The 22,031-nt window shown below is 38.0% G+C and overlaps 1 protein-coding gene and 1 long non-coding RNA gene across 5 annotated transcripts in view; one reads left to right on the forward strand and one right to left on the reverse strand.

Annotated features, from left to right (window-relative positions):
- LOC127862065 (uncharacterized) overlaps positions 1 to 22,031 on the forward strand; it is a 486,885-nt gene that overhangs the window by 459,551 nt on the left and 5,303 nt on the right. The window lies entirely within an intron of this gene.
- Positions 1 to 22,031, reverse strand: part of LOC127862021 (rho-associated protein kinase 2-like) — a 461,134-nt gene that overhangs the window by 204,534 nt on the left and 234,569 nt on the right. The gene's annotated exons all lie outside the window — the stretch shown is intronic.

The following is a 22,031-nucleotide window of genomic DNA, read 5'->3' on the forward strand; positions in this document are numbered from 1 at the left end:
CAGCTCCTTCTTGTTGCCTTGGTTACGGATATCCATCCTGTTCATCATCTCTGCCAGCTTGTTCACCGCTTGCTCTTTCCTTCTCTTCTCCTCCGTGTACATCTTGAAAATTTTCTCCAGCTCATCGCTCATTACTGGCTTCTTTTGAAGATTCGATATCTCTGCAAAAGAAATCAGTCTTTCAAGATTTTTGATGGTATTAAATTCTTTGTTACCTTGGATTTTTTGCGGTTTTGCCGGTATTTCATATCACAGAGGTTGTGGGTGTGTGATTATACTATATACTCTATACTCATTTTAAAAACATAAATTGTAATGATAGCACCGAAAACAATGAGTTAAACTTAAGTACAAGTGAACCGGTATCGTACGACACGCTGGAATTAAACAGGCCTAACACCGAGACCGAAATTGAAGCGAATATTCAACGCCTTAAAAATTCAAAAGCAGCTGGGCATAGTGATAACATACTAAATGAATACATAAAAAATACTAAACACATGTTTCTTGCTATTTATGTAAAGTTGTTCAACATGATACTTGATACTGGTCATATGCCTAATAGCTGGCTTGAAGGCACAATTTATGCTATCTACAAAAATAAAGGGGACCGCAGCGACCCTAATAACTATAGGCCAATAACATTATTAAGTTGTTTTGGAAAACTCTTCACGTCAATTTTAAATGAGAGACTTAACAAATTTTTGGAATCGAATGAAATTTTAAACGAAAATCAGGCAGGTTTTAGAAAAAAATCACTCTTGTTTGGACCATATATTTGTTCTTCAATCTTTAATTGAAACCCTGCGCAAAAATAAAAAGAAGTTGTACTGTGCCTTTATAGATTTCTCTCAGGCTTTCGACAAAGTGTGGAGAAATGGACTCTGCTTAAAGCTGCTATCAAGCTCCGTTACAGGAAAAATATTTAATGTTATTTATAACATGTACCAAAATATCAAATCTTGTGTTTCCCTAGACCATAGCTCGTCTCCGTTCTTCCCATGCGAAAACGGCGTTCGTCAAGGTGAAAATCTTTCACCGATCCTTTTTTCTATATTTTTAAATGACCTTGAGAGCCATATTATTATACGCGAAGGTAAAGGTGTTGAAATACCTGATCCATCTAGTGCTTATCTCTGGCTGAAGCTACTTGTTTTGTTATACGCCGACGACACTATAATTCTGTCAGACGATGAAAAAGATTTTCAAAGAAGTTTAAATGCATTTGATGAATACTGCACGCAATGGAAACTCAATGCAAACACTAATAAAACAAAAATAATCATATCTGGGGCTAGAAACATCGCGCCCTATAAATTTTACATTGGCAGAAATGAAATCGAAATTGTTAAGCAATACAAATACCTTGGTGTCATATTTTCGGCTAACGGTTCATTTCTAAGCGCACGCCAACAAAATATCGAACAAGCTAAAAAAGCAATGCATTTACTTTACATCCGTGCAAATAATTCAGATCTGCCACTAGATTTAACATTAAAACTTTTTGATCATACTATTGTACCAATACTGACATATGGCTGTGAAATATGGGGTTACGAAAATTTAGACATTATAGAACGAGTACATAGAGAATTCCTAAGAAAAATTACTATGTCACGTAAAAGTACTCCGTCATATATGCTATACGGTGAACTTGGTAGATATCCGCTACATGTCACTATTTACAGCAAAATGATAGGCTTTTGGAGTAGAACTCTTTTAGGAAATGACAATAAATATTCTAAAAAAATGTATATTAACCTTATCAACAACAACTCGCGTAACTTTAAATGGGTATCTAAAATTAAACAAATATTGGATACGACAGGCAAATCGATCGTGTGGCATGAACAAAACTCGCCCAGTATGAAATCACTATCATTACAAGTTAAACGTGTACTCATTGATCAATACATTCAGCAGTGGCATGTAGACTTGAACCAATCAAACAAAGGAAAATTTTATAATTCATTTAAAAACAATTTTGATTTTGAGAATTACCTTAAGCTTCTTCCCAAATCTAAGTATGTACCTATATTAAAGCTACGCACCGCTAATCATCATTTCCCAATCGAAACTGGCAGATGGAACGGCACACCCGAACTAAATAGACTGTGCACTTTATGTAATTAAGGCTATATCGGCAATGAAGAACATTACATTTTAAACTGCACCCACTTTACTACCGCTAGAATCGATATAAATATGTTCTCAAGACCTGTTCCTACTGTAAATAAACTCAAATATATAATGACCACAGAAAATGTTGATTACCTACATAGATTTAGTAAATTCGCTAACACCCTTTTAAGAAACATCAAATAATTCGCCCTTTATCCTAGTTGTGTGTGTCCGAACATATATAAAATTGAAGTGTAAATTGTATTGTTAATTGTTTTGTGAATTGTATTGTGAATTGTATTGTGAATTGTGTTGTAAATTTTATAGATGTTTGTAACACTTCTCATCATTTATACGAGTAAGAAAATACAACGCTATTTTGTTCCTTGCATTATCCCACTAACCATTGTTTTTCTGTTTGTTTTTTGTTGTTGTAATTTTCTGTCTATTTGTTTTTGTCTCTTGTACCTGTATTTTGACGGTACGCCGTTAACCGCGAAGCACATGTGAATTGAAATATTGTATAACTTCACATATATTGTTCCTCTTACTGCATACTTGTATGCCTGAGATGTAAATAAAGTTGTGTTCTGTTCTGTTCTGATTGAGTAGAAGTCGGAATAAGAACAGAACAATTCTGTTGACTGATGGTAGACAAGGTGTGTATAACGGGTTACAAACCTCTTACAACAGATATACAATTGAAACATACCTAGTGGATTTAACATCAAGGTCTAGTGCTAAAAAATCTTCTTTTACTTCACATACTAAGGATGAGTAAATTCTGTAATGTTTGTCACTTTGTTTCTCATTCTATGTTCAAAGTCTTAACTCTCCCAATAAGACCAGTTCATTAATTTTTGAGATCGTAATTTTCACTTAAAATTTGAAAAAAAAGTCAATGAAAAAGCAAAGTTTGCATGGTTCCCCATTATCGAAGATAATTGTTAAAAGGCTGAAAACCAATTCCTTCACCATTTAAAACCCCTCATTTTATATTACCTCACATGAAGAAAGCAAGTGCACTTGATTGGTTGGTTATTTATCATTCTTTTTTATCTCAAATAGTCATATGGGAGCATAGTAAAATGATCAATGTTTCTAACAGGTAAACAGTAAGTTTTCATTAAGTAACATATTTTTTTTAGTTTTACAAATATTTGATTTTCACATGATACAAGGACCATTAGTTTCGGACAGTATACAGGACATCGGCACACTTTTATCAGAAATGTATGAAGTCTTTCACATGGGTTGTCTCTATGCTCATTACAAAATGATTATGAAACAAGAGCACCGCATAGCGGGTGCCAACGCTCGGCTGGGGGTACAGGTTTTAAATTATTTTGGTTAGAGGTCACAGTGACCTTGACCTTTGATCTAGTGATCCAAAAATGGGCGTGGCGTGTAGAATTCATCAAGGTGAAGCTACATATGAAGTTTCAAAGTTGTAGGTGAAAGCACTTTGATTTTAGAGCCAATGTTACGCTTTTAGCACGACGCGGACGGCTGACGAGCTGGCTATGACAATACCTCGGGTTTTAAAACAGCCGAGCTACAAAACAACAAAAGCAAGACCCACAACTCCAACACTTTCTCCAGATCCCAGTCACGCAAAGGACAGCAAGTGTGGAATAATGTATGCCTCCTTCTGAGAAAACTGGGCTTAATGCATATGAGGAAGTGTCATTAAGGGACAATACTTTCTGCATAAACTGGATTTTCCCTTTAAAGTTTAGTAGAGACCTCCTTTAAACAAATAATTTCATAAAGGTGGAAAGTATAAATTTATGGAGTTCACCGTATCCAAAAAATTGTAAACTTCCTTCATATATATATTTTTAAAGAATATCTAACAAAAACATGCTAACGAAATAAAAAGGGAACCAAAATTTCGTCAAACCTAGAAAAGTAGAAAATTTAGTTTTCGATAGTGTTTTCAAATAACAGGTCGTTTCTGTGGTTTGGTGCTTTACATGAAGGAATAGTTATTTAGTGGATAGCATTAGATCCCCTTTATAGGTGCTTGACGACAGATATATTCAGCCATGAGCGAAGATATACTTAACAGATTTTTTGTAATGGTTCAAAGTTAAATTATAATATTGGTAGTTACGATTGTTTAATTTTTTAACAGCTGAATCAGCGCAAAGAATGTATGTACTTTAGTTTTGTTAATTGCGAACACAAATGTGGATCTATTTAAAAATATAAAAATCGACAGTTATTTATTGGCGTAGCTCTCAAACTGATACATGGTATATGAGTATGTTGAAACAGGACTGTTTTTCGATGAATTAATGAAACAGTTTGTGACTGTGTTCTATGATCAATGTGCCTTGTAAATTCAATACATTACATGTGAGTAGCGAAACCGGTTCGAAATTTAAATCCAACAGTTACTTTTTTCTCTTAATGTAAATAAAACAACCAAGTAAACATTAAATGTTGAATAAAATGTTCAATTAAGTACAAAAAAACTAAGTAAACACTATAACATATGCACAGACACTTGATGTCATAAAAATGCATTTTATATACTAAAAACTTGATTGGAAGATTTAATTTCACGCTGAATCGACTTTTCTTTAAGTTTGCGACATAAAAGTTAACTTCAAAAGACATAATTCATGCAAACCTTCAGAGATTTTGTGTTGGACAATACTACTCATATTATGAATTTGAGAGATCGCTATTATCTTGACGAATTAATGGGTTGAAAAGGAAGCTTGTGCAGCGTATGTCAACAAAAACTGCATACATTTACATTGTTATCTTTGTCTTTACGCCAAGCCCTCCTACAGCATCTATAGTTGCGGAAGTATTTTCGAGATAATGTGCGGGAACTAATGACGTATTGCACGCACATGTGACCGTGGACGTTTACCTCTTGAATTCAAAACCAGGTTTGATGATCTTATGTCTTATTTTCTACAAGTCATCAATAAACCAAATTTCTTGCTTAAAGCTCATGCGACCTTGGTTTTGACATGGTGCCCGCAGACCAATTTGCATAATCGTAAGTCAAGGCGTTGTTAAACAAGAGAGAGAGAGAGAGAGAGAGAGAGAGAGAGAGAGAGAGAGAGAGAGAGAGAGAGAGAGAGAGAGAGAGAGAGAGAGAGAGAGAGAGACAGACAGACAGACAGACAGAGAGACAGACAGACACAGACAGACAGACAGACAGACAGACAGACAGACAGACAGACAGACAGACAGACAGACAGACAGACAGACAGACAGACAGACAGACAGACAGACAGACAGACAGACAGACAGACAGACAGACAGACAGACAGACAGACAGACAGACAGACAGACAGACAGACAGACAGACAGACAGACAGACAGACAGACAGACAGACAGACAGACAGACAGACAGACAGACAGACAGACAGACAGACAGACAGACAGACAGACAGACAGACAGACAGACAGACAGACAGACAGACAGACAGACAGACAGACAGACAGACAGACAGACAGACAGACAGACAGACAGACAGACAGACAGACAGACAGACAGACAGACAGACAGACAGACAGACAGACAGACAGACAGACAGACAGACAGACAGACAGACAGACAGACAGACAGACAGACAGACAGACAGACAGACAGACAGACAGACAGACAGACAGACAGACAGACAGACAGACAGACAGACAGACAGACAGACAGACAGACAGACAGACAGACAGACAGACAGACAGACAGACAGACAGACAGACAGACAGACAGACAGCAGACAGACAGACAGACAGACAGACAGACAGACAGACAGACAGACAGACAGACAGACAGACAGACAGACAGACAGACAGACAGACAGACAGACAGACAGACAGACAGACAGACAGACAGACAGACAGACAGACAGACAGACAGACAGACAGACAGACAGACAGACAGACAGACAGACAGACAGACAGACAGACAGACAGACAGACAGACATACAGACAGACAGACAGACAGACAGACAGACAGACAGACAGACAGACAGACAGACAGAAGACAGACAGACAGACACAGACATACAGACAGAACAGACAGACAGACAGACAGACAGACAGACAGACAGACAGACAGACAGACAGACAGACGAGACAGACAACAGACAGACAGACAGACAGACAGACAGACGACAGACGAGAGACAGAAGAGAGAGACACAGAGACAGAGAGAGAGACGAGAGACAGAGAGAGAGAAAGAGAGAGAGACAGAGAGAGAGAGAGACAGAGAAGAAGGAGAGACAGGAGAGAGACAGAGAGAGAGAGAGACAGATAGAGAGACAGAGAGAGACAGAGAGAGAGACAGAGAGAGACAGAGACAGAGAGAGTTTAGTTTATTTATATGTCGTTAAGTAATCTCAACAATCAATGCTTAAAACGAAATTTGCAAATTATATCTTAGAATGTGTTTAACTGTGATACTGTGATTTCCTTGCAAAAAATAAGGGATGTTTATAAACAAGTGTCAATACTGATGATATTATCAAGCAATTTTTTAAATATAAAAGTAAATCGTGTTTCGTTTGCACTCTATACTTCTTCTCACTCGAATCTTCTCAAATTTGTAGTGATGAAATATTTAAAGTCTGCATCAGTAAATCTGAAAATTGTTTGGTAGTTAAAAGTACAGGTTTAATGGGTTTTTTTGCAAACAATCACATAACATTCGTTGACAATATATTGAAATTGTAATATTAATTTTATTTGCATTTGAAACAATTTTGAATGACTTATATCGTTAAACTTAAAAATGTAAACGCCTGCGTTATAATGCCTGGTATGAAAATCAATAGCTCAGGAGATATCTAACTTTTTCGGAAGCATTGTGTGCTGTTCATAACAAATGTTCCATTCTGAAGTTAGGAAATAAATCGTATTACCTGATTGAGTGCGTTTTTCTTAATATGACATCGTAATCTTGAGAACTTATTCTTGAAGAATTCGACACATAATTCGTAATATTACAGATTACACATTAACATTATACGATCTGTTTAACGCAGATTTTTTTCTTGTAAAGACCAGGTTTCGTTAAAGCACAAAAATGCTTTTAAATCGATTTCAACACTAAAATTTGTGTTGCTATGTTTGTGTATTTTAGGTAAAGTATTGATTGACAGCATTAAATTTGATAAATTTTGGTTTTATAACAATTGTTTTATGAAGACTACCATGATTCGTGTTTTAAATGACAAATCAATTTTACAATCGCACATTCTTTATAATAACACATGTCTTACCTCAAACAAATGTGGTGCCCTCTTCTTTACACACAAAACTGGCCCAAATGATTTACATGTAGTTCTTATTCCGTCCACGTAAATGTTAGCGTTTGTAAAATGTCACGATTTCCAAAAGATAACGCGAGACGTTTTCCTATCCATATTGATAAGAAGCCTCACACGGTGTGAACAACGCTAACATAAACATAGGTATAGAGCACTAATGCGCTTTTAGGCGAAGCTGTTTCAGTTTTCATCTTAGTGACTTTTACATAACGCCAACAGACACGCATGAATATTTTCGAATATTTAATAAGCTGATTCGAGATAAAACCTCTGAATTTTTTCTACAATACTGCGTATGTGCTCAATTCAAAGGATGTAGCACTGTTCAGTGTAGGGAATTCCGGACTACTCTCTGTATGCTCAAACGACACAAATTGTGGCCCTGTTACAATTACGCGTTACAATCCATCTCGCAGAATTTCACTTTCGCCTCCAAGATGAGAAAACAATCATTAGAGAAATAGTATAGTGTCACGATAAGAGAAAATCGTTTAATTATCATACCACAATGTTTGCCGTACTTGGTCAGCACGTCTGGAAATCATTCCTTAATGTGTGGATAGGCTGCCATTATTAACAAGTTTGCTATTTTGAATTCAATTTTGTATCAAAAAGCATTGTTCTTAAATGTGGCATTTTCAATTCGCAATGAGATTTGTAATGACCCTCGTCATGCGAAAATGGGTCTTATTCCATATGCGCCCATCATATAAATAGCCCACTCAGCTATCCCACCTTCTGGTAAGGAGAAACATAACATATTTAGTGATTTTAAAGCGAACAGCATCGCCTATGGCCTGACTGCGCAAGAGCACATGTTGGGTTTAACAAACGCTTGCCGAAACGCATAAGACCCATTTTCGCATGACGGCGCTATTGACGTGTGATTTAAATGTGTCGAAAGAAAACTGCGTTTCTATCAAATATAAACATACGATATATTTCGATAGTGAAGAAAGATACTCATAACAAGGCATATGAGGACACATATGAAGTGCTCTCCCGTAGTATATTTTTTATTTACTCACACTAATGTGTGGTTTGACAATGCTAACACACATTTCATGCGGTGATTATGCAGCTTACAAGTGAAAAAATACAACACAATAGTTTAACTTTTGTTTAATTGTATTTAATTATATAGAAAAGTAAATTGCTAACTTTATTTCAAAGTCAGCGTATACGCCGACTACATTTTTAAAAGACATTTATTTTTATAAATATATTTAATATATTTAGTTGTTTTCGGTTTTAGCGATTATAAAGCATTTTCGAGGTTGCCTATAGTATGCCTGTAATAATTGATGAACGCATATCCAACTGTCTATGTATTGACAACTGTGAATATAAACAAGCTAAAACTTATACTTACCTTCTACTATTGCGTTGCAAGCACCCGTAAATACAAAAGATCGCCGCTATCTGTTGAGAACCAAAGAACGTTTTCCAGAAATACCTGCTGTAGTAGCATGAACGAGGTTATGAAACAGGTCATTCGTATTATTATTATAAATTGTTTGTTATATTCGGGTTTAGCGATTATGAAACATTTTTTTGTTTTTGTCTATCGTATCGCTGAAGTTAGTGTTGAACTTTTGTTCAACGTTTTATAAATTGAGAATATAAATAAGCGTCAACTTTTTCCCAAATCTCTCAATTTACGACCTGTACTACGTCATTGAGTTGTATGTGAGAGCGTAACCTATTGCGTTGTTATCTTCCGTAAACTTTCCTTTGTTTATCGACAGGCGCATCTATTAATAGCCTCATATCATGAATGCCAAAACACCCGCGAAAAAGAACCACGTGACCAAATAGGACGCTAAACGCAAATACCATGCGGCTACGACTTTTATTATGTAAGAACACTCCGCTATTCCTTTGAAGCCGGGGCCTTGTGATTGCTATTACGTAAAGAATTGACCTCTAACTGAAGTAAGCAAAGGAAACGCAACACCTAATTTACCCATTCCTTCTATGTGCGAAGGCAGATTGAATTTTACTAATGTATGGTTTGCCTATTTTAACACACATTATAATGCGGTAAATATGCGACTAAAAAGTAAAAAACACTATAATTAAACTTTTGTTTTGAATTAAGTTATTTAGAAACCAAAATTCCGAACCTTATTTCAAAACAGCAAGACTACATTTTTTAGAGAATATTCTTGTTATATTTAAATGTTTTTTTAACAGTTTCAGCGATAATGAAACATTTTTTATGTTGTCTATCGTATCCCTGTAATAATTGTTGAACTCGTGGTCAACGTATTATAAATTGAGACCTGTAAATATAAACAAGCGTAACCTTAAACTAGTGCGTTATTCTCACCCGGACTCCCCTTTGTTTATTGCCAGCCTCAGATTTATGAATGAGATGAGCGAAAATACTACGTCACGCAGACGCAGCAGAAAGTGGACTATATTTATCATTCACGTACAATACGATCATTGTTTTTTATTCTTTTCTATAAAACACCATTCGAAACTATTGCATTTAACACGATATTAATATAATGTTTCCATTTGTGAATAAACATAATTGGAGAACTCAAACCTCTTGCATAAATTATACAACTCTTTCTTCGCGCGTAGTAAGCGGGAATTTGGCTAATCATACCTAGGCCGTACCGACCTGAATTTTACACTAAGCACTTTAGACGGTCGCTAAAGCGACCATCTAAAAATAACTATTGGGATTTTAATTGTTCGTAGCATTGTGGGTTTCCTATATACTTTTTATTGTCGGGGGTTGCTTATACTACATAGACGAGCAGAATTTGTAGCAATAAGGGTTTAAGATTTCGAATGTTCGTATAATGCGATATTCCTTACACCTTGCTAATGCAGGGGAGGTAATTGTAATACGTCAAGATCTCAAAAAAAGTATTTTCTGTACACATTTAAGTTTATTTTGCAAGGTATACGAAAATTAAACATTAAATTACTATTAGTATGAGGACAAAGAGATATTGTTACGGATATATGCTGTTATATACTACTATATTATTTTTCTCCCCGCGGCGTCTCTCGCATTACCGCGGCGTCCCATACGGGATTATTGTTTTCAATAGTCACTAGGGTCTACGGGTTATTAGTTAGGTTGTTAAGGACACGATGTATCCTGTGTATTTATACTGTAGTATTTATTGTTTATTTTAATAAGGCATACGCTGTGGAAGCTCGCTATCAACGTATTTAACTGTACGTTTCATGCGCGATGTTATTAGTGTATTTATAATTTATTCATATATCCCGTGTCTCGCAAAAATTTGAAAACATGTTGTCTTACAACGGATCCGATCTTGTTCGGGGGATTAACAGTAGACGGCGATCAATTTTTACAGTGATATTGTTGTATGCTGCTATTATACCTGCACTTAGGTCTAGTCTTTGGGCATATGAAGAATAAATGTTCGAAGGTGTCTGGAACGCTGCATTTGGGGCACAGAACAGTTTTGTAGCAATCACCGTGTAACCTAGTCACCCCTAGACGCATACGCGTATATGCCCTATCTTCTTGTTTAATGGGGCTATAGATATGGATCTTATGGCTGGGGAAAGTGATTAGTGGTAAATCATGTTCAGCGCAGTATTTTGACCATTGGCTGTCCTGTTGATTGTACGCTTTTTGGTTGATAATGGCAATAAGTTCGCGTGCGCTGGGTTTTAACTCGGAGAGTAGGCCTTCTTGGGATCCTCTCTTGGCAAGTTTATCGCCGTATTCGTTGCCCGGGATGCCTACATGACTCGGTATCTATATTAGTTTAAGAAATATGTTTTTATTAGTCAATTTTGTGATACCTTTTAGAACTGCGTATATCAAGTCTGGACGTGTTTTCGAGGAACCTGCGTGTAGTGCTTGCAATGCGCTAAGAGTCAGTTAAAATCGCGTAGTTTGTTTGTTCGTGAGTGTCAAGCGTGTTTAGCCACATTACTGCGTCGTTAATTATTGCTAGTTCGCAGGCAAATATGGAAAGTTCTTTGTTAAGTTTAACTTTGTTGTGGTGGATAATGGCATTTTGAGGGTTGTATACTACGTACGCAGCGCCGGCTAAGTCTAATTCCTCGTTTTTACTACCGTCCGTGAAAATCTGTGTGTACCCGCCGTATATATTACTTATATAATTTAAGGCTATGGTTGCGCTATTGGAGTCGATTTCGGATTTTTTAATAAGTGTTGATAGATGAAAGTCGATGTTTGGTTTTGCGATTTCACTTAGGCTGTAATAGGTAGGTGGCTGAATTCTAATTTTGTTAATTTGATAGTATACATTTAGTGCTTGGACATTTCTCGCGTACGGAATTCCAATATGATTTTTTGGTTTACGGTAGGCCGGGTCTTCGGTGACCTTTGAGTTGATCGGAAGGTTATTTTCCATAGGGTTTGTGCGCGCGTAGTACTTCATTTGATTTATTTGCCTTTGTTGGCCCAGATCAGGCATTCCACACTCGAGATGGAGTAGAACGGTGCTTGTGGTTTTACGCGTGCCCATGATTATTTGGAGTGCCGTATTTTGGAGAACTTGAAGCTTGTTAAGTAGTCTATCGCTGGCTGAGTTATATGCTATGCTTCCGTAATTTATCTTTGCCCCGATAGTGGCTTTGTAAATACGCATTAGTGCTTTTTTTCTGTGCCCCAGTTTTTTTTTTTGATGCATTTGAGAAAATTAAGATCTTTCTGGCAGCGCACTGTTAATTTATTGTTAATTTGAGGATGTGTTCTTCCCATGTTAAATATTTATCAAATGTCATTCCCAGGAAAGTAAGTTTGTCGAGGTACGGAAGCGGAGTGCCACATAGTGTTAATTGCGGAAGTTCTGCGATTTTTTTAGATGTTGCTTCGGATGCGCGGTTTGAGAAAACAATTGCTTGGGTTTTAGAGGGATTAATTTGAAAGCCGTATGATGCACTCCAAATTTCTAAAGCAGTTAGGGCTTTTTGAATTTTATCAATGGCTAGTTTAGGCGATTTTGAGGTGGTCCAGATGGCACTGTCATCTACAAAGAGGGAAAGATCAATAAGATCTGTTTTATTTTGTGCATTATGGTTATGAATTGTGCGTTCTAGCGTATTCATTGTAACGGAAAATAATATGGGCGAGAGGACACTTCCCTGGGGGCAGCCGTTTGTTGTCTCGACCGTTTCGGAAGTCGCGTCATGTAATCTTACTTTTATTTTTCGCGTTGTGAGGAAGGCTGCGAGTCATTTGAGCATGGTGCCCTCTATACCTAGTGTATGTAGCATATGAATCGCATGTTCATTCCATAGTTTATCGAACGCGGCAGTGAGATCTAAGAAAACGGCTGCTACTGATTGGCCGAGCGTTTGAGCTCTTCTGATGTCGGCTTCGAGGCGCACAATATGATCTTCGCACTAGTTGTGAGCTCTACACCCTGATTGATTTTTCGAAATTAGGTTATGTTTTTTAAGCGCATAGTCGAGGTTTAATCATTTTTTGCATTAATTTTGTGAATGTTGATGTTAACGAGATCGGCCGGTAGGAGGCTGGAGATTCTTTGGGTTTATTGGCTTTGAGGATCGGTATAATTGTTGCCTCATGCCAATCATCAGGGAGGGTGCCTTCAGCCCACGATTTATTGTATAAGGCGAGGAGCTCTTGTTTTGCAGAGAGAGGAAGTTGTTTCAGTATTTTGTAATGGATATTATCATCACCTGGCGTGCCATTTTAACAAGTAAGTAAGATTGCTTCTAGTTCGAATAAGCTAAAAGGAGAATTGTATTTGTGAGTTTTGGTATGCGTATGAGATTCGAGCCATTCAGGAAATTCAGTCTTAGTTTTAAGTTTTCGCGCAATGAAGGCTTGAAAGTAGCCTTCGTCGCTGCTTACCGTTTGGTAGTGGTGTACTAAGGCCGTAGCTTTATCTGCGTTTGTTACGAGTACTTCATTATTGATACGGAATATCGGAGTTATAGGAGGCGGTCTGCCTTGCATACGGTGTACATGAGCCCAAAGTTCTTTGCTAGTGATTTTATACGAAAGATTGTTACAGAATTCGTTCCAGCTATCTAGTTTTGCTTTTTTAATTACTTGTTTTACCGTAGCGCGGGCTTCTTTAAGTTTTTTATATTGGGGGCCCGTTCTGATTCTGATGCATTTTTTCCTGCATTTTTCGCGGTATTTAATTGCGGTTTCACAATCTTTCCACCAGGGTACTGAGCGTTTAATTTTTTTAGGTTTTTTGTTAGCTATGGGAATAGAATTGTCTAGCGCTGTCGTGAGTTTATTTAGTTGGATTGGAAGTGAGTGTTAGGGTCAGTAGTATCTTCGTTAGGCAGAAATTCGTTATTGCATTGGGCTTTAAAGTTATTCCATTGATCAGGTGAAGCCTTATGGATTTTCCACTTATGTTGTATTGACGGAAGGGTGAGTTCTATTCTCAGTTTTAAATTCACTACGATAGGGAGATGGTCGCTACCAAACCAATTGTCGAGTACATTGAAGTCGCTTATTGCTTGTAATTTAGCTGACGTAAGTGCTAGATCGATCGCGCTGTCAGTATGGTCGGCGCGGTCGGACAGTCTCGTGACCTGTGACCTTTCAATATTTAAAAAAAGTATGATCCTATTCGATTTAAATTTTCCTTTCTTCCCTTTATTTGCTTACACTGATCCACTTAGAGCTTATTGTTGTTAGAGCACTTTCCCCGAAGTAGGACTTCAGAGGATAGACCCTGACTTAAGATTGAGTTTGTTAAGAGATTTGCTAAGATACTAAGATACTAAGTTGGAAAACACTTGTAAGATAAAAATTAGTTAAGCTAATCCAATAATCCGATTAACGCAAGAAACACGTCCGTACGCCACGAGATTAACGATCGACATGATGATACCTGATGCGGTCAGTGATGATCTTTGATCAGTGCTTATCTTTACCTGGATGCTAAGAATAGCAGTGCACTCAGCCTGCTACACTTCAGAATCAGGGGACTGGCTAATTGTTGACCTCTCCCATAAGAACTTATCAACCAAAACATCTGGGTATACACCTGAAAGACTAATGCTAGACCACCGGGCTCTAAGTTGAAAGAGTTAGTCCACTAATTGAAAGATTGGGGTTAGTGAATTACTAATCTGCCAGACCTGTTTAATGTAGCAACTGTTAGTTTTATCATGGAGGTGAGTTTAATGTTCTAAGTTGAAATTTCACCAAGTAAAAGTGGCTTAGTCTTATTTTTCTCTAAATGAAAATTTTGAATTATTAGTTAAGTGATTACTAAGGCAAAGTGAATTAGTATTTTTTTCTCTAAGTGAAAACATTGAGTTAGTGATTACTACTGCTACTTCTACTACTACTTCTACTACTACTACTACTACTACTACTACTACTACTACTACTACTACTACTACTACTACTACTACTACTACTACTACTACTATTACTACTACTACTACTACTACTACTACTACTACTACTACTACTCCTTCTACACTAACTACTTCTACAAATAGAAGTAGTAGTAGTACCAGTAGTAGTTGAAATAGTAGTAGTAGTAGTAGTAGCAGTAGAAGCAGAAGTAGCAGTAGCAGTAGTAATAGTAATGGTAGTAGTAGTAGTAGTAGTAGTAGTAGTAGTAGTAGTAGTAGTAGTAGTAGTAGCATACGCGTATATACCCTATCTTCTTGTTTAATGGGGCTATAGATATGGATCTTATGGCTGGGGTAAGTGATTAGTGGTAAATCGTGTTCAGCGCAGTATTTTGACCATTGGCTGTCCTGTTGATTGTACGCTTTTTGGTTGATAATGGCAATGAGTTCGCGTGCGCTGGGTTTTAACTCGGAGAGTAGGCCTTCTTGGGATCCTCTCTTGGCAAGTTTATCGGCGTATTCGTTGCCCGGGATGCCTACATGACTCGGTATCTATATTAGTTTAAGAAATATGTTTTTATTAGTCAATTTTGTGATACCTTTTAGAACTGCGTATATCAAGTCTGGACGTGTTTTCGAGGAACCTGCGTGTAGTGCTTGCAATGCGCTAAGAGTCAGTCAAAATCGCGTAGTTTGTTTGTTCGTGAGTGTCAAGCGTGTTTAGCCACATTACTGCGTCGTTAATTATTGCTAGTTCGCAGGCAAATATGGAAAGTTCTTTGTTAAGTTTTACTCTGTTGTGGTGGATAATGGCATTTTGAGGGCTGTATACTACGTACGCAGCGCCGGCTAGTTCTAATTCCTCGTTTTTACTACCGTCCGTGAAAATCTGTGTGTACCCGCCGTATATATTACTTATATAATTTAAGGCTATGGTTGCGCTATTGGAGTCGATTTCGGATTTTTTAATAAGTGTTGATAGATGAAAGTCGATGTTTGGTTTTGCGATTTCACTTAGGCTGTAATAGGTAGGTGGCTGAATTCTAATTTTGTTAATTTGATAGTATACATTAAGTGCTTGGACATTTCTCGCGTACGGAATTCCAATATGATTTTTTGGTTTACGGTAGGCCGGGTCTTCGGTGACCTTTGAGTTGATCGGAAGGTTATTTTCCATAGGGTTTGTGCGCGCGTAGTACTTCATTTGATTTATTTGCCTTTGTTGGCCCAGATCAGGCATTCCACACTCGAGATGGAGTAGAACGGTGCTTGTGGTTTTACGCGTGCCCGTGATTATTTTGAGTGCCGTATTTTGGAGAACTTGAAGCTTGTTAAGTAGTCTATCGCTGGCTGAGTTATATGCTATGCTTCCGTAATTTATCTTTGCCCCGATAGTGGCTTTGTAAATACGCATTAGTGCTTTTTTTTCTGTGCCCCAGTTTTTTTTTGATGCATTTGAGAAAATTAAGATCTTTCTGGCAGCGCACTGTTAATTTATTGTTAATTTGAGGATGTGTTCTTCCCATGTTAAGTATTTATCAAATGTCATTCCCAGGAAAGTAATTTTGTCGAGGTACGGAAGCGGAGTGCCACATAGTGTTAATTGCGGAAGTTCTGCGATTTTTTTAGATGTTGCTTCGGATGCGCGTTTTGAGAAAACAATTGCTTGGGTTTTAGAGGGATTAATTTGAAAGCCGTATGATGCACTCCAAATTTCTATAGCAGTTAGGGCTTTTTGAATTTTATCAATGGCTAGTTTAGGCGATTTTGAGGTGGTCCAGATGGCACTGTCATCTACAAAGAGGGAAAGATCAATTAGATCTGTTTTATTTTGTGCATTATGGTTATGAATTGTGCGTTCTAGCGTATTCATTGTAACGGAAAATAATATGGGCGAGAGGACACTTCCCTGGGGGCAGCCGTTTGTTGTCTCGACCGTTTCGGAAGTCGCGTCATGTAATCTTACTTTTATTTTTCGCGTTGTGAGGAAGGCTGCGAGTCATTTGAGCATGGTGCCCTCTATACCTAGTGTATGTAGCATATGAATCGCATGTTCATTCCATAGTTTATCGAACGCGGCAGTGAGACTTAAGAAAACGGCTGCTACCGATTGGCCGAGCGTTTGAGCTCTTCTGATGTCGGCTTCGAGGCGCACAATATGATCTTCGCACTAGTTGTGAGCTCTACACCCTGATTGATTTTTCGAAATTAGGTTATGTTTTTTAAGCGCATAGTCGAGGTTTAATCATTTTTTGCATTAATTTTGTGAATGTTGATGTTAACGAGATCGGCCGGTAGGAGGCTGGAGATTCTTTGGGTTTATTGGCTTTGAGGATCGGTATAATTGTTGCCTCATGCCAATCATCAGGGAGGGTGCCTTCAGCCCACGATTTATTGTATAAGGCGAGGAGCTCTTGTTTTGCAGAGAGAGGAAGTTGTTTCAGTATTTTGTAATGGATATTATCATCACCTGGCGTGCCATTTTAACAAGTAAGTAAGATTGCTTCTAGTTCGAATAAGCTAAAAGGAGAATTGTATTTGTGAGTTTTGGTATGCGTGTGAGATTCGAGTCATTCAGGAAATTCAGTCTTAGTTTTAAGTTTTCGCGCAATGAAGGCTTGAAAGTAGCCTTCGTCGCTGCTTACCGTTTGGTAGTGGTGTACTAAGGCCGTAGCTTTATCTGCGTTTGTTACGAGTACTTCATTATTGATACGGAATATCGGAGTTATAGGAGGCGGTCTGCCTTGCATACGGTGTACATGAGCCCAAAGTTCTTTGCTAGTGATTTTATACGAAAGATTGTTACAGAATTCGTTCCAGCTATCTAGTTTTGCTTTTTTAATTACTTGTTTTACCGTAGCGCGGGCTTCTTTAAGTTTTTTATATTGGGGGCCCGTTCTGATTCTGATGCATTTTTTCCTGCATTTTTCGCGGTATTTAATTGCGGTTTCACAATCTTTCCACCAGGGTACTGAGCGTTTAATTTTTTTAGGTTTTTTGTTAGCTATGGGAATAGAATTGTCTAGCGCTGTCGTGAGTTTATTTAGTTGGATTGGAAGTGAGTGTTAGGGTCAGTAGTATCTTCGTTAGGCAGAAATTCGTTATTGCATTGGGCTTTAAAGTTATTCCATTGATCAGGTGAAGCCTTATGGATTTTCCACTTATGTTGTATTGACGGAAAGGTGAGTTCTATTCTCAGTTTTAAATTCACTACGATAGGGAGATGGTCGCTACCAAACCAATTGTCGAGTACATTGAAGTCGCTTATTGCTTGTAATTTAGCTGACGTAAGGGCTAGATCGATCGCGCTGTCAGTATGGTCGGCGCGGTCGGACAGTCTCGTGACCTGTGACCTTTTAATATTTAAAAAAAGTATGATCCTATTCGATTTAAATTATTCCTTTCTTCCCTTTATTTGCTTACACTGATCCACTTAGAGCTTATTGTTGTTAGAGCACTTTCCCCGAAGTAGGACTTCAGAGGATAGACCCTGACTTAAGATTGAGTTTGTTAAGAGATTTGCTAAGATACTAAGATACTAAGTTGGAAAACACTTGTAAGATAAAAATTAGTTAAGCTAATCCAATAATCCGATTAACGCAAGAAACACGTCCGTACGCCACGAGATTAACGATCCGAATGATGATACCTGATGCGGTCAGTGATGATCTTTGATCAGTGCTTATCTTTACCTGGATGCTAAGAATAGCAGTGCACTCAGCCTGCTACACTTCAGAATCAGGGGACTGGCTAATTGTTGACCTCTCCCATAAGAACTAATCAACCAAAACATCTGGGTATACACGTGAAAGACTAATGCTAGACCACCGGGCTCTAAGTTGAAAGAGTTAGTCCACTAATTGAAAGATTGGGGTTAGTGAATTACTAATCTGCCAGACCTGTTTAATGTAGCAACTGTTAGTTTTATCATGGAGGTGAGTTTAATGTTCTAAGTTGAAATTTCACCAAGTAAAAGTGGCTTAGTCTTATTTTTCTCTAAATGAAAATTTTGAATTATTAGTTAAGTGATTACTAAGGCAAAGTGAATTAGTATTTTTTTCTCTAAGTGAAAACATTGAGTTAGTGATTACTACTGCTACTTCTACTACTACTTCTACTACTACTACTACTACTACTACTACTACTACTACTACTACTACTACTACTACTACTACTACTACTACTACTACTATTACTACTACTACTACTACTACTACTACTACTACTACTACTACTCCTTCTACACTAACTACTTCTACAAATAGAAGTAGTAGTAGTACCAGTAGTAGTTGAAATAGTAGTAGTAGTAGTAGTAGCAGTAGAAGCAGAAGTAGCAGTAGCAGTAGTAATAGTAATGGTAGTAGTAGTAGTAGTAGTAGTAGTAGTAGTAGTAGTAGTAGTAGTAGTAGTAGCATACGCGTATATACCCTATCTTCTTGTTTAATGGGGCTATAGATATGGATCTTATGGCTGGGGTAATTGATTAGTGGTAAATCGTGTTCAGCGCAGTATTTTGACCATTGGCTGTCCTGTTGATTGTACGCTTTTTGGTTGATAATGGCAATGAGTTCGCGTGCGCTGGGTTTTAACTCGGAGAGTAGGCCTTCTTGGGATCCTCTCTTGGCAAGTTTATCGGCGTATTCGTTGCCCGGGATGCCTACATGACTCGGTATCTATATTAGTTTAAGAAATATGTTTTTATTAGTCAATTTTGTGATACCTTTTAGAACTGCGTATATCAAGTCTGGACGTGTTTTCGAGGAACCTGCGTGTAGTGCTTGCAATGCGCTAAGAGTCAGTTAAAATCGCGTAGTTTGTTTGTTCGTGAGTGTCAAGCGTGTTTAGCCACATTACTGCGTCGTTAATTATTGCTAGTTCGCAGGCAAATATGGAAAGTTCTTTGTTAAGTTTTACTCTGTTGTGGTGGATAATGGCATTTTGAGGGCTGTATACTACGTACGCAGCGCCGGCTAGTTCTAATTCCTCGTTTTTACTACCGTCCGTGAAAATCTGTGTGTACCCGCCGTATATATTACTTATATAATTTAAGGCTATGGTTGCGCTATTGGAGTCGATTTCGGATTTTTTAATAAGTGTTGATAGATGAAAGTCGATGTTTGGTTTTGCGATTTCACTTAGGCTGTAATAGGTAGGTGGCTGAATTCTAATTTTGTTAATTTGATAGTATACATTAAGTGCTTGGACATTTCTCGCGTACGGAATTCCAAAAGATTTTTTGGTTTACGGTAGGCCGGGTCTTCGGTGACCTTTGAGTTGATCGGAAGGTTATTTTCCATAGGGTTTGTGCGCGCGTAGTACTTCATTTGATTTATTTGCCTTTGTTGGCCCAGATCAGGCATTCCACACTCGAGATGGAGTAGAACGGTGCTTGTGGTTTTACGCGTGCCCGTGATTATTTTGAGTGCCGTATTTTGGAGAACTTGAAGCTTGTTAAGTAGTCTATCGCTGGCTGAGTTATATGCTATGCTTCCGTAATTTATCTTTGCCCCGATAGTGGCTTTGTAAATACGCATTAGTGCTTTTTTTTCTGTGCCCCAGTTTTTTTTTTGATGCATTTGAGAAAATTAAGATCTTTCTGGCAGCGCACTGTTAATTTATTGTTAATTTGAGGATGTGTTCTTCCCATGTTAAGTATTTATCAAATGTCATTCCCAGGAAAGTAATTTTGTCGAGGTACGGAAGCGGAGTGCCACATAGTGTTAATTGCGTAAGTTCTGCGATTTTTTTAGATGTTGCTTCGGATGCGCGGTTTGAGAAAACAATTGCTTGGGTTTTAGAGGGATTAATTTGAAAGCCGTATGATGCACTCCAAATTTCTATAGCAGTTAGGGCTTTTTGAAATTTATCAATGGCTAGTTTAGGCGATTTTGAGGTGGTCCAGATGGCACTGTCATCTACAAAGAGGGAAAGATCAATTAGATCTGTTTTATTTTGTGCATTATGGTTATGAATTGTGCGTTCTAGCGTATTCATTGTAACGGAAAATAATATGGGCGAGAGGACACTTCCCTGGGGGCAGCCGTATGTTGTCTCGACCGTTTCGGAAGTCGCGTCATGTAATCTTACTTTTATTTTTCGCGTTGTGAGGAAGGCTGCGAGTCATTTGAGCATGGTGCCCTCTATACCTAGTGTATGTAGCATATGAATCGCATGTTCATTCCATAGTTTATCGAACGCGGCAGTGAGACTTAAGAAAACGGCTGCTACCGATTGGCCGAGCGTTTGAGCTCTTCTGATGTCGGCTTCGAGGCGCACAATATGATCTTCGCACTAGTTGTGAGCTCTACACCCTGATTGATTTTTCGAAATTAGGTTATGTTTTTTAAGCGCATATTCGAGGTTTAATCATTTTTTGCATTAATTTTGTGAATGTTGATGTTAACGAGATCGGCCGGTAGGAGGCTGGAGATTCTTTGGGTTTATTGGCTTTGAGGATCGGTATAATTGTTGCCTCATGCCAATCATCAGGGAGGGTGCCTTCAGCCCACGATTTATTGTATAAGGCGAGGAGCTCTTGTTTTGCAGAGAGAGGAAGTTGTTTCAGTATTTTGTAATGGATATTATCATCACCTGGCGTGCCATTTTAACAAGTAAGTAAGATTGCTTCTAGTTCGAATAAGCTAAAAGGAGAATTGTATTTGTGAGTTTTGGTATGCGTGTGAGATTCGAGTCATTCAGGAAATTCAGTCTTAGTTTTAAGTTTTCGCGCAATGAAGGCTTGAAAGTAGCCTTCGTCGCTGCTTACCGTTTGGTAGTGGTGTACTAAGGCCGTAGCTTTATCTGCGTTTGTTACGAGTACTTCATTATTGATACGGAATATCGGAGTTATAGGAGGCGGTCTGCCTTGCATACGGTGTACATGAGCCCAAAGTTCTTTGCTAGTGATTTTATACGAAAGATTGTTACAGAATTCGTTCCAGCTATCTAGTTTTGCTTTTTTAATTACTTGTTTTACCGTAGCGCGGGCTTCTTTAAGTTTTTTATATTGGGGGCCCGTTCTGATTCTGATGCATTTTTTCCTGCATTTTTCGCGGTATTTAATTGCGGTTTCACAATCTTTCCACCAGGGTACTGAGCGTTTAATTTTTTTAGGTTTTTTGTTAGCTATGGGAATAGAATTGTCTAGCGCTGTCGTGAGTTTATTTAGTTGGATTGGAAGTGAGTGTTAGGGTCAGTAGTATCTTCGTTAGGCAGAAATTCGTTATTGCATTGGGCTTTAAAGTTATTCCATTGATCAGGTGAAGCCTTATGGATTTTCCAC

This window comes from Dreissena polymorpha, chromosome 16 (genome assembly GCF_020536995.1).
Source record: "Dreissena polymorpha isolate Duluth1 chromosome 16, UMN_Dpol_1.0, whole genome shotgun sequence".
Taxonomy (NCBI): Eukaryota; Metazoa; Mollusca; class Bivalvia; order Myida; family Dreissenidae; genus Dreissena; species Dreissena polymorpha.